Here is a 16,430-nt window from a genome sequence, read left to right as displayed (position 1 = left end):
TATACAGGTATTTCTTATAGAACAATATCTTTACAAGTGTCCCTCAGAAATACGGGAGTGGGTCAGAGAGCGCACACCGTGCACCTTGGATAGAGCTTTTGCCCTGGCTTATGAGGCCCTTACTATCTTACCGCAATGGAGGGGGCTTCTGGACAATAAGCCACAGTCTTCTACTGCTCCCTGGCCCTCTCCAATTATATCTGCCCTTCCAACCAGCCACAGGCCGATGACAACCACGGCTCACAATCCTGGGCTACAACAGTTCCGACCACGCCCTGGGGGAATAACAGAGAGGAGATGTTATGGGTGCGGGCAACCTGGGCACATGCAATCCAGTTGTCCAGCAAGGACTCGTAGGGACCCCCACGCACCTCCATCTCGTCAGGTGCATTTTGTGCATTCCATCCCGCCTGAGGAAGAGTTACCACCACCTCCACCGGAGTGTACCGCTGACCCCTGCACCATAGATGCCCCTGTTGGAGTGTATGGCCTCTGGCCTTTGTCACCAGGTTCTCCTACTGCCTTCTCCAGAATGCACATTAGAAGGAGTACGATGCAGAGGAGATGTTATCGATGTGGGCAGCCTGGGCATTTGCAAAACACTTGCCTTGCTGGTCGATTGAGGAATGACCTTGCACCAAATCGACCTGTTCATTCTCTACAGCCACATACAAGGGGGGAAGAGTTCTCACCCCTTCAAGTTAACTTGCCTAATGACTCAGACACTCGTGGTAGACCACTAGGGGTTTATGGGGTGCAAGTGTGGCGCCCCTGACCTGGTCAGGCACCACTGAGTACTGCACCCATGCTGGGGACAGTACAATACAGGTAATCCAGAAGGCTGACAGGGGTGTGGTACACAGGCGCATAGTGATGAGCTCTCACACATGTACCCATGAGAGGACCCCTGGGGATCCCAGGAGGGGGAAAAGCCTTGACCTTCACTGGAATAGTGGAGGGGGCCAAAAGCCTCCATCTCCTCTCAAGGGGTGTGGTAAGAGAGTCTGGTTGCTAGGTGGCGTAGGCAAGAACAGGAGAGGAGGGGCAGTGAGTCAGTTAGAGCAGAACTCCATAGGGCTCAGTGAGGAGCAGACCTGTGGGGCTGTTGCTGTCTAACAGCGCCCGCGCAGTGGCTACTGACGGGGGAGAACGGTCAACTAGGAGTGCTACCCGAAATCCATCTTCAGCTAGAGAGAGAGCAACGGAGTGGGAAGTAAGGAGACTGCTAGAGAGAACCAGGCCCAAACGGGCGGCAGATCCCGAAGCGGAGATAGATCCAGCTTTCTTTTGCTAAACCTGCCGGTGTGGGGCTCTCAAAGCCCACGCCACAACACCACAAAAGCCGCAGCCACGTAGCCACAGTTAGGGCCCATAGCTCACAGGAGGCAAGAAGCTGGAGTGATCTGGCCCAGGCAACAAGCACACGGCAAACGAAGGGGAGTGAGGCTTCAGCAACTTCCCTGGGTGACCCCCATAGGGACTCAAAGTCGGGGTCACCCCAAACCACTAAGGGCTAAGGAAGGCGAGTTGGTAGTCACCCTCATAAAGTCAGCCTGAAGGATACCTGGTTCCCGCCTGGTTCATCCCAGCTACGCCCGGGTTACTCACCCTGCCATCAAATGTGAGTAAAGCCCTTGAAAGACAGTTCTGCCTGTGTGAGTCATTCTGCGACTTGTAGTACTACGCATCTACACTGGACCCTGGGGCATGCCTCACTCTCAGGAGGCTACTACATCTGACTGCACATATCATCAGCCCCAGGCACCCCTAACCTGCAGTGGCGGTCCCCACTGACCGCAATACTGAGAGTGGCGTCACGATCAAACAGAAGATTTCCTACCAGTGACGGAGATCCAGCAACGTGGAGTCCCTGAAGGTAATGCACCGACACCGACACTACACCTGTGGGGCTTCACATCTGGCGTCACGAACAGGATAAGGACTAGACCTGTTGAGACAGGTGACCATGTGCCTGGGCGGTCCGCTTGAAAAATTGGAAGCGCCGCCATATTGCCACCATGAAAAGCGCGCTGAAAAACAACAGCAGCCCGCGCTGGAAGAAGTTACCGCCCACGAAGAGGTGTGGCTACCCAGAGATCCCCTGCAGAGTTCTGACCTCGCTTGTGAAGAGAGCGGAAGCGTCCAGAGACGTCGGGACAGAAAGGGAGCCACAAGCCTGCTGCTGGGAGAGGAGCTGCTGAAAGAGGCAGAGCAGAAACTGAACAGCTTGCTATCAGAGGCAACGGCGAGTCCACAGCTGGAGAGTCGTGCAGAAGAGGGCGCAGAAGAAATGGCGTCTGACCGCAGAAATCCAGAACCGGGCTCCGCTGCCTGGTGGTATCGGGAGCTGGCCCAGTTCTGCGACCGACTGGAGACCCGGGTTGTGGAGCAGATCCGGGAAGAACGAATGGAAATGCTGGAGATGACCGCGGCGGTTCGGGCCTATGAAAGGAGAGCCGCGCGCCGAGTGCCAGACAGGACGGCGATGACGCAGACCCCGATGCTGCCACCGGTGGGTGAGTCGAGTGATGCCCCGGCCAGCGCAAGTGCCCCGACCCCTGCTGCCACGCCCGCGGTCCCCGAAGAGGCGTCCGGTGCGGCGACGCTGAAGCAGGCCGCAGCCACACCAGGTGCGGCCTTCCAAGCCCCAGCGGCCGCAGCGATGCCCTGCTCGGCCCACCAAGACCCGGTCCCTGCAGAAACGCCCAGTCCGGCCCGCAAAGAACCGGCTGCCACCGCGACCCTCATCCGCGCCGCAGGCGTAACGCTGACCCAGGCCGCCGCCCTGCTAGGCCCGGCCCGCCGAGACCCCACCGCCGCAGCAACGCTCGTCCGCGCCGCAAGTGAGGTGCTGAACCAGGCCGCAGCCACGCCAGGCGCGGCCCGCCAAGCCCCGGCCGCCGCAGCGATGCCCTGCTCGGCCCACCAAGACCCGGTCCCTGCAGCGACGCCCAGCCCAGCCTGCACAGATTCCATCACAGCTGCGACGCCGATCCAGGCCGCCGCCATACAGGGCGCGGCCCGCCAAGACCAGGCCGCCGCCATGCCGAGCGCGGCCCGCCAAGACCAGGCCGCCGCCAAACAGGGCGCGGCCCGCCAAGACCAGGCCGCCGCCATACCAGGCGCGGCCCGCCAAGAAGAGATTACCTCATCATTTACCCCGGCCTGCAAGGCCAGAGCAGACACCGCTCCCCAGTCCAAAGAGGTCCCTGCTAGGAAGACCCTGATAGGAGAGGACCCCGAATACTGGAAGCTGAAGGCTGACCTAGAGGCCCAGTTCCCACAAGAGATGGTGGATCGGTATCTGCTCCCTCCGCATACCCCCAAGGAGATTCAGGCAAGCCCTGCAGCCGCGCCAGAGAGTCCACCGCCCAGACCAGCTGAGGACCACTCATCTCCAGCGCTACCACAACCAGAGTGCTCAGAAGCACTAAGGGGGAGAGGAGGCCAGGAAGCTGAGGAGCTGACTCCGGAGCCACCGGCAGTGGAGCAATACTCAGAGCCGGAGATGTTACCCTATTCCCGTTGGGATGAGGAAGACCTGACACCGTCCGCTGACGAAGATCTGCCTAAAAGTCTCACCTGGGAGCTTGTAAGCTGCACTTCGCAGAATCCAGCCCGCAAGACAAGGCGTCGCAACAGAACAACGCTGTCCCCTGCACCACAGTCTCCAGAGCAGAGAGAAGTCACAGCCAGAGACCTACAGGAGAAAAGGTTCCTGAGAAGAGCCAAAGCCCAGGTCAGAGGACCCCTTTGCAGAGGAGTAGTAGAGGATTTCAATTTGAGAAGTGGATATGGATTCATTGTAGCCCCTGGTATCAAAGAAGGGATATTTGTCAACAGAAGAGATGTGAACGCTCATCTGCCTAGAGGACACCCTGGCAGAAACTTAAAGATGGGAAATACAGTACAATTCACTATGCATGAAGGCGAAAGAGGATTGTATGCGCTTGATGTAGTGCCATGTCCCAAGGAAGAAAGAAAAGACAGAGATACAGAAACAGATGCAGCAAAGGAAACAGATGAAGATCAAGAAAGAAAAGATAAGGAACCTACAGATGAAACTACCTCAGACGACGACAAAGAGCAAGAAAGCAGCAGGTGCCGCAGCCCAACAGGCCAAAGCCCTGGTATGGAGGAGTAAAGTAAAGAAAGAAGTTACCAGTTAAAGTTTTGAAAAAGTTTGTTTTGCAACGTTCTCAAGTTCAAGTAATGTGCCCACAAAAACTATTGTGAGAAATAAACCTTAAGGCTATGAACTGGCTATAGCCACAAACTCTCGCAGTGTAAATAGTTACACCAGAGGGCACCACCACCACCAGAGTCAGCCTGTTTAGGGGCTTGGCTCGTCTGCAACCAGGAGGAGCCCGTCCGTATATAGGGCCTTGGCTCGCCTGCGACCAGAGAGCATGCCTGTTTATGGGGCCTGGCTCTCCACCACAAAGAGGGTACCTGGTCAGCACCAACTGTGGAGGCCGCCTCTGCATCCTGCCAGAAGAGGCTGAAGGCGCGGATCCACCAGGCCAGGTATACCCTGAAACCACCAGCCCCTGGAAGCCGCCTCTACATCCTGCCAGAAGTGGCTGAAGTCGCGGCCAACGTGAAAGGGTTTTGGGTGGGTTAACGGACTTGTGGGTGGAGGGTGGTGATGTATGGTACCTGGTGCTTTTAAAAATGTTTTACATGTTTTAATGTTTTATGCATTTTAAAATGTTGTCTTGCAGCCCGAGGACGTGCTGGTGATAACTAAGGGGGAATGTGGCGCCCCTGACCTGGTCAGGCACCACTGAGTACTGCACCCATGCTGGGGACAGTACAATACAGGTAATCCAGAAGGCTGACAGGGGTGTGGTACACAGGCGCATAGTGATCAGCTCTCACACATGTACCCATGAGAGGACCCCTGGGGATCCCAGGAGGGGGAAAAGCCTTGACCTTCACTGGAATAGTGGAGGGGGCCAAAAGCCTCCATCTCCTCTCAAGGGGTGTGGTAAGAGAGTCTGGTTGCTAGGTGGCGTAGGCAAGAACAGGAGAGGAGGGGCAGTGAGTCAGTTAGAGCAGAACTCCATAGGGCTCAGTGAGGAGCAGACCTGTGGGGCTGTTGCTGTCTAACAGCGCCCGCGCAGTGGCTACTGACGGGGGAGAACGGTCAACTAGGAGTGCTACCCGAAATCCATCTTCAGCTAGAGAGAGAGCAACGGAGTGGGAAGTAAGGAGACTGCTAGAGAGAACCAGGCCCAAACGGGCGGCAGATCCCGAAGCGGAGATAGATCCAGCTTTCTTTTGCTAAACCTGCCGGTGTGGGGCTCTCAAAGCCCACGCCACAATACCACAAAAGCCGCAGCCACGTAGCCACAGTTAGGGCCCATAGCTCACAGGAGGCAAGAAGCTGGAGTGATCTGGCCCAGGCAACAAGCACACGGCAAACGAAGGGGAGTGAGGCTTCAGCAACTTCCCTGGGTGACCCCCATAGGGACTCAAAGTCGGGGTCACCCCAAACCACTAAGGGCTAAGGAAGGCGAGTTGGTAGTCACCCTCATAAAGTCAGCCTGAAGGATACCTGGTTCCCGCCTGGTTCATCCCAGCTACGCCCGGGTTACTCACCCTGCCATCAAATGTGAGTAAAGCCCTTGAAAGACAGTTCTGCCTGTGTGAGTCATTCTGCGACTTGTAGTACTACGCATCTACACTGGACCCTGGGGCATGCCTCACTCTCAGGAGGCTACTACATCTGACTGCACATATCATCAGCCCCAGGCACCCCTAACCTGCAGTGGCGGTCCCCACTGACCGCAATACTGAGAGTGGCGTCACGATCAAACAGAAGATTTCCTACCAGTGACGGAGATCCAGCAACGTGGAGTCCCTGAAGGTAATGCACCGACACCGACACTACACCTGTGGGGCTTCACACAAGCCTCTCACTATAAAAGTAAGCACTTACAGGAGTTTGTGCTGGATGGACAGAGAGTTATTGGATTTTGTGACTCCGGGGCATTTCTCACAATAGCTGACCCCGAGTGGTTTGGCTAGAGGCACTACATCATGGACCAGGGATTGTTATTGAATTGGCTGGAGGACAAAGGAAGAATATCCCAAAGGCGACTGTAGATCTGGACTTTGGCTTTGCGGTCAAGCCATGTATGGTTAGGGTGATGAGCAGCCTGCCTGCAGATATTCTCCTTGGAAATGATTTGGGAGATCTGTGGGTGCAGGAATCACAGTTTGAGTGAAGGAGGACACAAATTGAAAGTTGTCCTTCCAACCCTACTGATGTACAAGGGACTATCCACAGCTGAGCAACATGGACTTAAGTGAGGTGGCCAGAGGTCTCTGTAGACATCATGGCGTACTCACTTATTAAGAAGGAGGGAGAGGTTGTGATGGTGGGACATTGTGGGTTATGTACCATGTTGTGTAGGTTTCTATTTTAGGCATGGTTCACTGACCATTCTGCATTCCTTGTGTGTTCATTGTCCTGTTTACAGGTTTAATCCCTCTCCTGCCAGGCTTTTGTTCCTAAGTTGGGGGAGGGGGCATGAGATCCACCTAAACTCTCTGCTTACCTGAAGAATTGGTCAGTCTAGCTGAGCAGGAGAAGAGAGAGGGAGTCTGTTTGAGGACTTGAAGAGAGAAGGATTGATCCTCTGGGAGAAGATGCAACTTATCAGAAAGACTTGGACATTTATCACTGGACTAATTTTACCCTCTATTTTGTGGATTATGTTATGTTTCCATTCGATTTGCTTGGAATAAATGCTCTTTGGATTGTACAGCCATCTCTTGCTCTGTTGATTGTGTGATATGGGAGAAGGACCCCGTCACATTATCAATCAATATACCCAAATTAACACAAGAAAAGCCCCGAACCGGATGGTCTTCTTCCATAGATATTGAAGAAGTTGAATTCAGTAATTGACAGACCTGTATCACATCTTCTTAGATTCTCTTGTAACATGGTTGGTGGCACAAAACTGGAGGATGGCTGATGCGGTACCGATATTTTAGAAAGGGAAGAGGGAAAATCAAGGCTACTTCTGTCCGGTATGTTTGACATCAGTGGTATGCAAAATTTTGGAGCACATTATAAGAGATGACCTACAAAATTATATTGCAGAGAATAATATAATGAATGAAAACCAGCATGGATTCATAAAAGATAAGTCGTGTCCAACCAATATGCTGGGCTTCAATCAGGAGGGAAGTGCAAATCTGAATATTGGTCATGTGGTTGATGTCATTTATCTGAACTTTGCAAAGGCATTTGTAGGGTCGGACATATCACTGGTACAACATAGACACCAGCATAGTGGCCCGAGAAGTAAGGGGGCCCATTTTCACCTACAAAGAAGGTGGAATTTTGCATTATGATGAGCAATTGGACTACAAACGGCACATATACTGTTCTGGCACAGGAGCAGTTCTCTGTCGGTGTCCGTCTGTGGGCAATTGATTCTGGACTACACAACAGCCTTGTACTGAAACTTCAGATGCAGGTATTAGAGGACACTATATGTACATGGGAAATAATCAACTATCATATGCCTTTAACAGCTGTGGGTGAAGCAGAGCTCCGTCCATTGCTATTATCCTGATAAATCCCGCTGTCAATCTCTGACAGCAACATTTAACAAGCAACGGCAGGGGGAGCTCATGAATCCATGCTCCGATTGGCGCCCCCATGACATGATCATGGAGCACCAATGGATTGTCATGACTGCTGGGGTCCACTAATGACTCCTTTGCCGTTCGTTACAATTCCTCTGTGAAAACCATCCTATGGCTGGCATTCACTGGAGACTGTGATTTTAATTTTACATAGCAATGTTGATGCACTGATATGTATAGCACAAGCAATCAGATTATCGCAGCTTCAAGTCCCCTAAACACACTAGTAAATACAGTAAAAAGTGAAAAAAAGTTTTAAAAAATATAAAAAAGTTCAAATTACCCCCTTTTCCCGTTTTTGCGCATTAAAATAATAATAATAATAATAAAATACATATTTTGTATTGCTGTGTTTGTAAAAGTTCGATCTATCAAATATAAAATAAATCAATCCGATCAGTAAACAACATAATGAGAAAAAAAATGAAAGGGCATAATTATTTTTGGTCCCTACAAAATTGCAATAACAGGTGATCAAAACATCACATCTAACCCAAAATTGTGAACATGGTAAATAAAAACCCAAAAAACAATTGTGGAATTCCACTTTTTTTCCTGTTCAAGTTTTTTTTTCCTGTTTTTCAGTGCACTATGTGGTAGAATGAATAGTGCCATTGAAAAGTACCACTCATCCTGCAAAAAGCAAACCCTCATACAGCTATATTAATGGAAAAAAAATAAGACTTTTGGAAGAAGGAAAGGAAAAGACGGAAAAAAAAGGAAAATAGCCTCGTCATGAAGGGGTTATTGACCATGAAACAAAGAGTCATTATAAATGATACATTCTCTAAATGGGATAAAGTCAGAAGGCGGGACCACAAAGATCAATATTAGGACCAATTATTTTTTTCTCTCTATTAATGACCTGGGATGGGATTAAAAGTGTCAGTTGTTGCTGATGACACCAAACAATGTAGGATAATAAAAACTGAGCCAGACTATATAATATTACAAAAATATCTATACAAAATGTCTGCATGATCTAACATATGGCAGATGACGTTTAACCCTTTCGCGCCACAGCCTATTTTTGCCTTCTTGCCCAGGGCCAATTTTTTCATTTCTGACCAGTGCCCCTTTGACAGATTAGAATTCTGGAATGCTTCAACAGATCCGGGGGATTTTGAGAATGTTTATTTGTGACATATTGTACTTAATGATAGTGGTAAAATGAGGGCATGGTTTACAGAGGAGCTGAGCATTTGTGCTTTTTTTGAGCTCCTGCTTATCCCTCAAAAAAGCAACTCAAGAAAGCCTAAAGTGGATTAAAACAGCACATTAAGTGTACAAGACCTTCTAGACTAAGCCTACAGCCTTTATAAGAAGAAAATTGGGCTTAAAAAGATGAAATATGGGCTTTAAAGATAACAGCAAGAATCTCCGAGTCACCGCTGCTATGCAGGTAGCGATCACGTCACACAAGAAAGACTGCGATCCCCACAGTGAAAAGAATCGCATAGTGCCCATTGAAAATATAGATAAAAAGAAAGAAAAAAAAACAATACTTAGGTGGGGGTAAGGGTGGCCGCAGATACCAGACCAAGATGGGAGTAGGGAAAGGCGGAGACCCCACTGCGGAGTGCATCTGGTCCTGGGGATCGTGGCTCTGGGACCACAGTGGTGAAGCTGCTAGTGCCGAAGCGCTATCCCCGCTGCTGAAAAAGTTGATCTGTGACTAGCCAAAACGTGGATCACAGGGAAATAAAAGGGCAGACCCTAGTAGGACATACCTGTGGGGGACTGTCTGGTCCTGCATTGGAGGGGCACACTATTCAGGGACTCCGTCCACATACAGATCCAAACGTCCCCAGCTGGAAATGCTACAGCCGCAGTGAAACGGAATCAAACTAATGATTTTAAACAAGTTGTGACTCACCAGACAGTCTGGACTTTCATGTGATAAGTGAATTATGCTGACATAGCTTAATATAAATGAGGAAATACATTATACATTACGGTATACATATATTACAGAATAAGCTATTTTATGGTTTACCCATTAGGAGACGTGTTACGTATTCTTGGCTCCTAGCCAACTGATTCCTTTAAATGTGTCTTAACTTCCGTAATTAAACCAGTCATATTTTCTATGCAGATCCGTGTACATTTCTCATTGATGCAGTAAAGGCCTCTTCACACATAACGAGATCGTGAACGCGATCGTTGCTACGTCACAGTGTCTGTGATGCAACAACGACTTCACTAGCGATCTCGTCATGTTTGACACGTACCAACAATCCCCGCCCCTGCTGTGAAATCGTTGGTCGATGCTGAACAGCCTGGGCCATTTTTGGCTCGCTGGAGTCCTGCTGGGCAGGATGGATCTCTATGTTTGACACCTAGCTAACGATTTCGTTAACGACCTAGATTAGTGATTCGAGATCGGAATTGTTACCATAGCTGTTGTGTGACAGGGACCTGACGATTTACAAGATCGTTATATGGGTCGCATGCTCGTTCCTAAAGTCGGTGTGTGTGACACCTCACATACGATTTCACCAATGACTCAGCAACGATCTGGGAACTGTGACGTAGTCGCGATCTCGTTCACGATCTCGTTATGTGTGACTGGACCTTTACATGTAGCTGGAACTTGTACTAAAGAAATATGGAATGGGAGGGATGACCAGAGCCACAGCTATGGAGACTGCAACCCCCTGCTAAATCATGATGAGCCTGTCAATAACATTAAAGATAATAGTAAAAGTGGATTTCACTAGCCAGCGTACTTTCCTGATATATCCTATGATAGAAACGGATGTCATAGGGAAAATTTAGGGACCCCCTTTGTAAATATATCCGAATTGTCAGATGTGAAGCACTAATCACAGGATGCACCCACTAAACCCATTTTTATGGCCACCCAGATAAACAGTCCTATGGACATAACAAAAAATGCTGCACAGATCACTCCAGATCCCAAAACAACTATTATAATGACCGGATACCAACTAAAAAATAAAGAAGACCTTATTCAGAACTTATCTAAACTGACTACAATAGAGAACTCATCTTGGAGAACTGCTATTCAAAAATTCAGCAGCATATATATGAAAGGAATCAAAGATACACATGCTGAAAAAGATATGAATAAATATTTGAGATTTTTTTTGCAAGAGATAAAGAACAAAAAAGAGATCTCCTAGCTCAATATATAAACTACGGTCCATCTTCTATGCAAAAAAATGTTTTTAAACTGTTTTTCAAGAATACTCCCCACAAAAAAACCATACAACAAGACATATCCCCACAGACAATCAATCAATACAAGAAAGAAGTAAATTATTCAAGCTTTTTTCCAAACATTACGGACTCTAAAGTTTCTACCATGAAGGATAATGTCACGGGGTACGTACTGATGGAGCAGGGGCTCCTAGGCTGACCCCAAGACTGGGGCATCTGCGCTGTCCCTTATCTCGAAGGTAGGCTCGATGGTAGCCAGGTTTGAGCCCCCAGCGTGACCCTGTCTCCAGTCCGAGCCTTGATACTACCCCAACCCAACCAGGGAGGGGACAGGAAGCCCAGTAACGAAAATCCCACAAATAGGCACAGACAAGGATAAATCAAAACTCGTACACACTGCACTCAAACACAATAGAGGGACAGTATGTGAACTGGGGAGAATTTTAAAAGGGGTAGGAAATAAATGCACAACTGAAGAACTCACTCCACGCAGAACTACAACTTGTAGATCACCATAGAACTGGACAACCACAGGAATCAAGGTACCAGAATCTATATCCGGAAATCAGCCCCAGAATCCAGAACCTTATAAGGGGTGAAGGAAGCTGAAGATGGCAATCAGCAGCCTGAGCTTCCAGCAGATTATCACAAGCCAGCAGGAATTAACTTCTGCTGTACTGGGAAGCTGTGAAGCCAGAAATAGCCAATGCGCATGACAGGCCGTGCAACTAAGGGAACCCAGGCTGTTTCTCAGACCTTGTAGTGTGAACAGAGTCAGACGCAACAGCGAACACCACACGACAGTACCTATCCTTCCACGAGGGGCCTCTGGACCCTCTGAGACTATCAACCCCAGCTTCTCAGGATGGATGTGAAGAAAAGCCCTAACCCAGCGTTCTGCATGAAAATCTGATGCTGGTACCCAGGTCCTTCCAGACCATAGCACCGCCAGTGCACCAGGTATCACAGAGAACAATGAACCAACCGGGAAAAAAACATTAACGAAAACTGGAGGTGGAGGGGCAGGAATAGAGATCAACGAACCCACAGATCTCTTTAAAAGTGATTTATGTAATACAATATGGATCTTGTAGACCACCGATGATGCCAACCAGAAAGCCAGTGGATTGATGATGGCCGAAATCTGAAATGGACACATGAAATACGCTCCCAACTTCAGTGATGGTAACTTAAACTTGATGTTCCTAATGGGAGCCACACTCAATAACAAACACACAGGTCCATACCTGGCACACATCCACAGTCATCCACATGCTTATATCTAGTCCCCATGCTTAGCAAATGTCACTGAACATTACTTCAAGAGGACCCCAGTACAGATCCTAGCTGATCCTCCTCCGATACCCCGTAAGAGTGACCCCTACGTAAAGTACAAAATTGGGGATGTTGACCATAGACACAGAAAAATGGCGACAAACCAGAGGACTCATGACGGTGGTTGCTAATGGCAAACTCAGCCAGAGGAAGGAATGCTGACCACTCCTCCTGATTGTCCGAGACAAAGCAATGTAAATATTGTTTCAGATTTTGTACATACGTTCCGTCTGACCATTAGATTGTGGATGGAAAGCAGATGAATGCAACAATTTAATGCCGAAGTGAGAGCAGAATGCCTTCTAAAAATTTGTGATGAATTGTGTACCCCTATCAGAGACAATATCAGACGGAACACCATGGAGCCTGACAACCTCCCTTATGAATACCTGGGATAATGTATTGGCATTAGGCAAAGAAGGCAAAGCAACAAAATGAGTCCTTTTGGAGAGCCTGTCAACCACCACTAAAATCACCATATTACCAGCAGTGGAGGGCAGATCAGTAATGAAATCTATCGAGATATCCATCCATGGTTTGCTAGGAATGGACAACGGTAGCAAATACCTAGAAGAACGGGAGTGCGAAGGCTTAAGACCCATTTACACACAGCGACATCGCTAGCGATATCGCTGCCGATCGCACCCGCCCCTGTCGTTTGTGCGTCACGGGAAAATCGCTGCCCGTGGCGCACAATATCATTAGTCCCCGTCACACATACTTACCTGCCTAGCGACGTCACTGTGGCCGGTGAACTGCCTCTTTTCTAAGGAGGCGGTTCTTGCGGCGTCACAGCGACGTCACACGGCAGGCGGCCAACAGAAGCGGAGGGGCAGAGAGCAGCCGAAGGAAAGACATGCCCACCTCGTTGCCAGAGGACACAGGTACGGTGTTGTTCTTCGTTCCTGGGGTGTCACACATAGCGATGTGTGCTGCCTCAGGAACGACGAACAACCTGCATCCAGCACGAGCAACGATATGAAAATAAACGACATATCAACGTTCAGTGATTAGGTGAGTAATTTTGATTGTTAGCAGTCGTTCGTACGTTTCACACGCAACGGCATCGTTAACGAGGCCGGATGTGCATCACGAATTCCGTGACCCCAACGACATCTCGTTAGCGATGTCGTTGCGTGTAAATGAGCCTTTAGATAGTACATGCAGACACATAAGAGAAAACATCCCTACATATCATAGACCACCAAAAACGATGCAACAGGAGGTCCAGGGTACACTTCACCCCTGGATGACCAGCCAGAAGTGAATCGTGGTGCTCCCCCAATACCTTAAGATGAAGGTTCAAAGGAACAAATGACTTGTTAGCAGGAAACCCAGACGGTGCCTCATCCTGAGCCTCAGCAATCTCAGTCTCAACCTCAGTACTGAGAGCTGAAACTACAACATCTTTCTGTAGGATGGGCACTGGTTCCTCCTGGTGTTCTCCACCTGAAAAATACCTGTATAATGCATCTGCCAGGGTGTATTTAGACCCAGGGCAGTAGGTGACGATAAAGTTAAACCTATTGAAAAACAAGGAGCACCGAGCTTGTCTCGGAGTCAGTTGCTTGGCTGACTCAAGATCCAATAAGTTCTTATGGTTGGTGATGAGAACAATCAGGTGGACAGCCCCCCCAGGAAGTGCCGCCACTCTTCAAATGCCAACTTGATGGCAAGTAACTCCCAATTACCAATATCGTAGTTGCATTCGGCTGGTGACAAGATCTAGAAAAGAAGGCACAAGGACGGAGTGTACAAGGTGATGGACCCTGAGACAATACAGCCACTACCCCTATCTCAGACGCGTCCACCTCCACAGTAAAAGAAAGAGACAAGTCGGGCTGTATAAGTACCAGAGCTGACACAAAGCATTTCTTAAGACAATCAAACACTTGCAAAGCACTATCAGATTAGTCAGAGAAGTCCACCCCTTTTTGGTCATTTTGGTTAGGGGTCTTGGAATAGTTAAAAAATTCCTAATGAGTTTCCTATAATAAAAAAGCCTAAGAATTGCTGCAGTGCCTTCAGGTTCTCAGAACAGTCCCAATTTAAAACAGCCTGCACCTTAGAGGGATCCATTCTGAAACCAGTCGCGGAAATTATGTAGCCTAAAAAAGGTAGCTCCTGAACCGCGAAAACACATTTTTCAAGCTTTGCGTAAAGCTTGTTAGACCTGAGTAACTGCAGCACTTGTTTAACATGCTCCACGTGTGACCTAAGAACTTTGGAGCAAATAAGGATGTTGTCCAGGTAAATCATAACAAATTTACCTAAATGGTGAGAAAACATATCATTCACAAAATGTTGGAATACAGCAGGTGCGTTAGACCAAAGGGCATCACTAAGTTTTCATAATGACCCTCTGGAGTTTTGAACACCGTCTTCCACTCATCCCCTTCATGGACCCTGATAAGATTATAGGCCTCCCTAAGGTCTAGTTTGGAGAACCACCTTGCACCTGAAATCTGGTTGAAGAGATCAGAATAAGTGGTATGGGATATGGATCATGGACCGTAATCTGGTTGCACTCCGAAAGTCCAGACACGGGAGTAATCCACCATCCTTCTTTTTAACAAAAAAAAAACCTGCTGCAACCAGAGAGCATGAGGGCCTAATGTGACCTTTGGCCACACTCTCAGTAATATATTCTTTGAGAGCCAGTCTCTCCGAACAGGTTGAACAATCTACACTCAGCAAGTGCAACGCGAACACCGAACGAAAGATACACTGAAGAAACTTACAATTTCGTCCACAAGTGAAAATCCTATTAATAAACCTTTGGCAACTGAGAAAATGACAGATATAAGAAAAGGCCAGCAGGAGGAGAAGAAGAAAATAATTAAGTCAAGCTGTGGCTCATCTTCTACACAAAACAAATGTTTCCAAACTGATTCTCAAGAACATTCTCCACAAAAAAAAAACATACAACAAGACATCTTCCCACAGATCAATATATCAGAATCTGATTTATCAAGTGGATATGACCCCGACTTTATATATCCAAGGAAACGTATTCATAAAAAAAACAACGTTAACAATAAACTAAAACACCTATCAGCTACTAATAAACCATTACTCACAGCAAGTTGGGCTGCAGTGTGTACATCGCCCTGGCCAAAAACTGATGCTCTAGCAGGATACAGCTAAACCCCCACTAAGTGAAGGCATCACAGGTGCAGGAGAAGCAGATCACACACACACCTTCATGGAATGGAGGGGAGGTGACTGCTAGATGATAAAACTGCACACAAGTGGCTTGCATAGAGCGCTGTTCACATGCAGATGACACAGTCACAAACCCGCAGCCTATTAGGTAACGCCCTTCTATTAGATCAGGCGGGCTGCCAAGCCGTACTCCACTGTATATCATACACGGACAGACACTCTACAATGCAAGGCCCAACAGAAAGGGGCCTGGCTGTATCCTGTACAAACAAAAAAATATGAGGTTTTTGTTGGTATTTATGGCCATAAAACGTAAGCCTACACCCTCGTCAAGGGACCTCATGTCTGTAGGTCCCTACACTAAATATAAAAAAGCAACAATAAGAGGATAATGTCCTCCAAAAATCAAGTATTACTCACAGCAAGTTGGGCTGCAGTGTGTACATCGCCCTGGCCAAAAACTGATGCTCTAGCAGGATACAGCTAAACCCCCACTAAGTGAAGGCATCACAGGTGCAGGAGAAGCAGATCACACACACACCTTCATGGAATGGAGGGGAGGTGACTGCTAGATGATAAAACTGCACACAAGTGGCTTGCATAGAGCGCTGTTCACATGCAGATGACACAGTCACAAACCCGCAGCCTATTAGGTAACGCCCTTCTATTAGATCAGGCGGGCTGCCAAGCCGTACTCCACTGTATATCATGCACGGACAGACACTCTACAATGCAAGGCCCAACAGAAAGGGGCCTGGCTGTATCCTGTACAAACAAAAAAATATGAGGTTTTTGTTGGTATTTATGGCCATAAAACGTAAGCCTACACCCTCGTCAAGGGACCTCATGTCTGTAGGTCCCTACACTAAATATAAAAAAGCAACAATAAGAGGATAATGTCCTCCAAAAATCAAGTATTACTCACAGCAAGTTGGGCTGCAGTGTGTACATCGCCCTGGCCAAAAACTGATGCTCTAGCAGGATACAGCTAAACCCCCACTAAGTGAAGGCATCACAGGTGCAGGAGAAGCAGATCACACACACACCTTCATGGAATGGAGGGGAGGTGACTGCTAGAT

Source organism: Anomaloglossus baeobatrachus, chromosome 1 (assembly GCF_048569485.1).
Source record: "Anomaloglossus baeobatrachus isolate aAnoBae1 chromosome 1, aAnoBae1.hap1, whole genome shotgun sequence".
In the NCBI taxonomy this organism is placed as follows: Eukaryota; Metazoa; Chordata; class Amphibia; order Anura; family Aromobatidae; genus Anomaloglossus; species Anomaloglossus baeobatrachus.
This window is presented reverse-complemented; position numbering follows the sequence as displayed.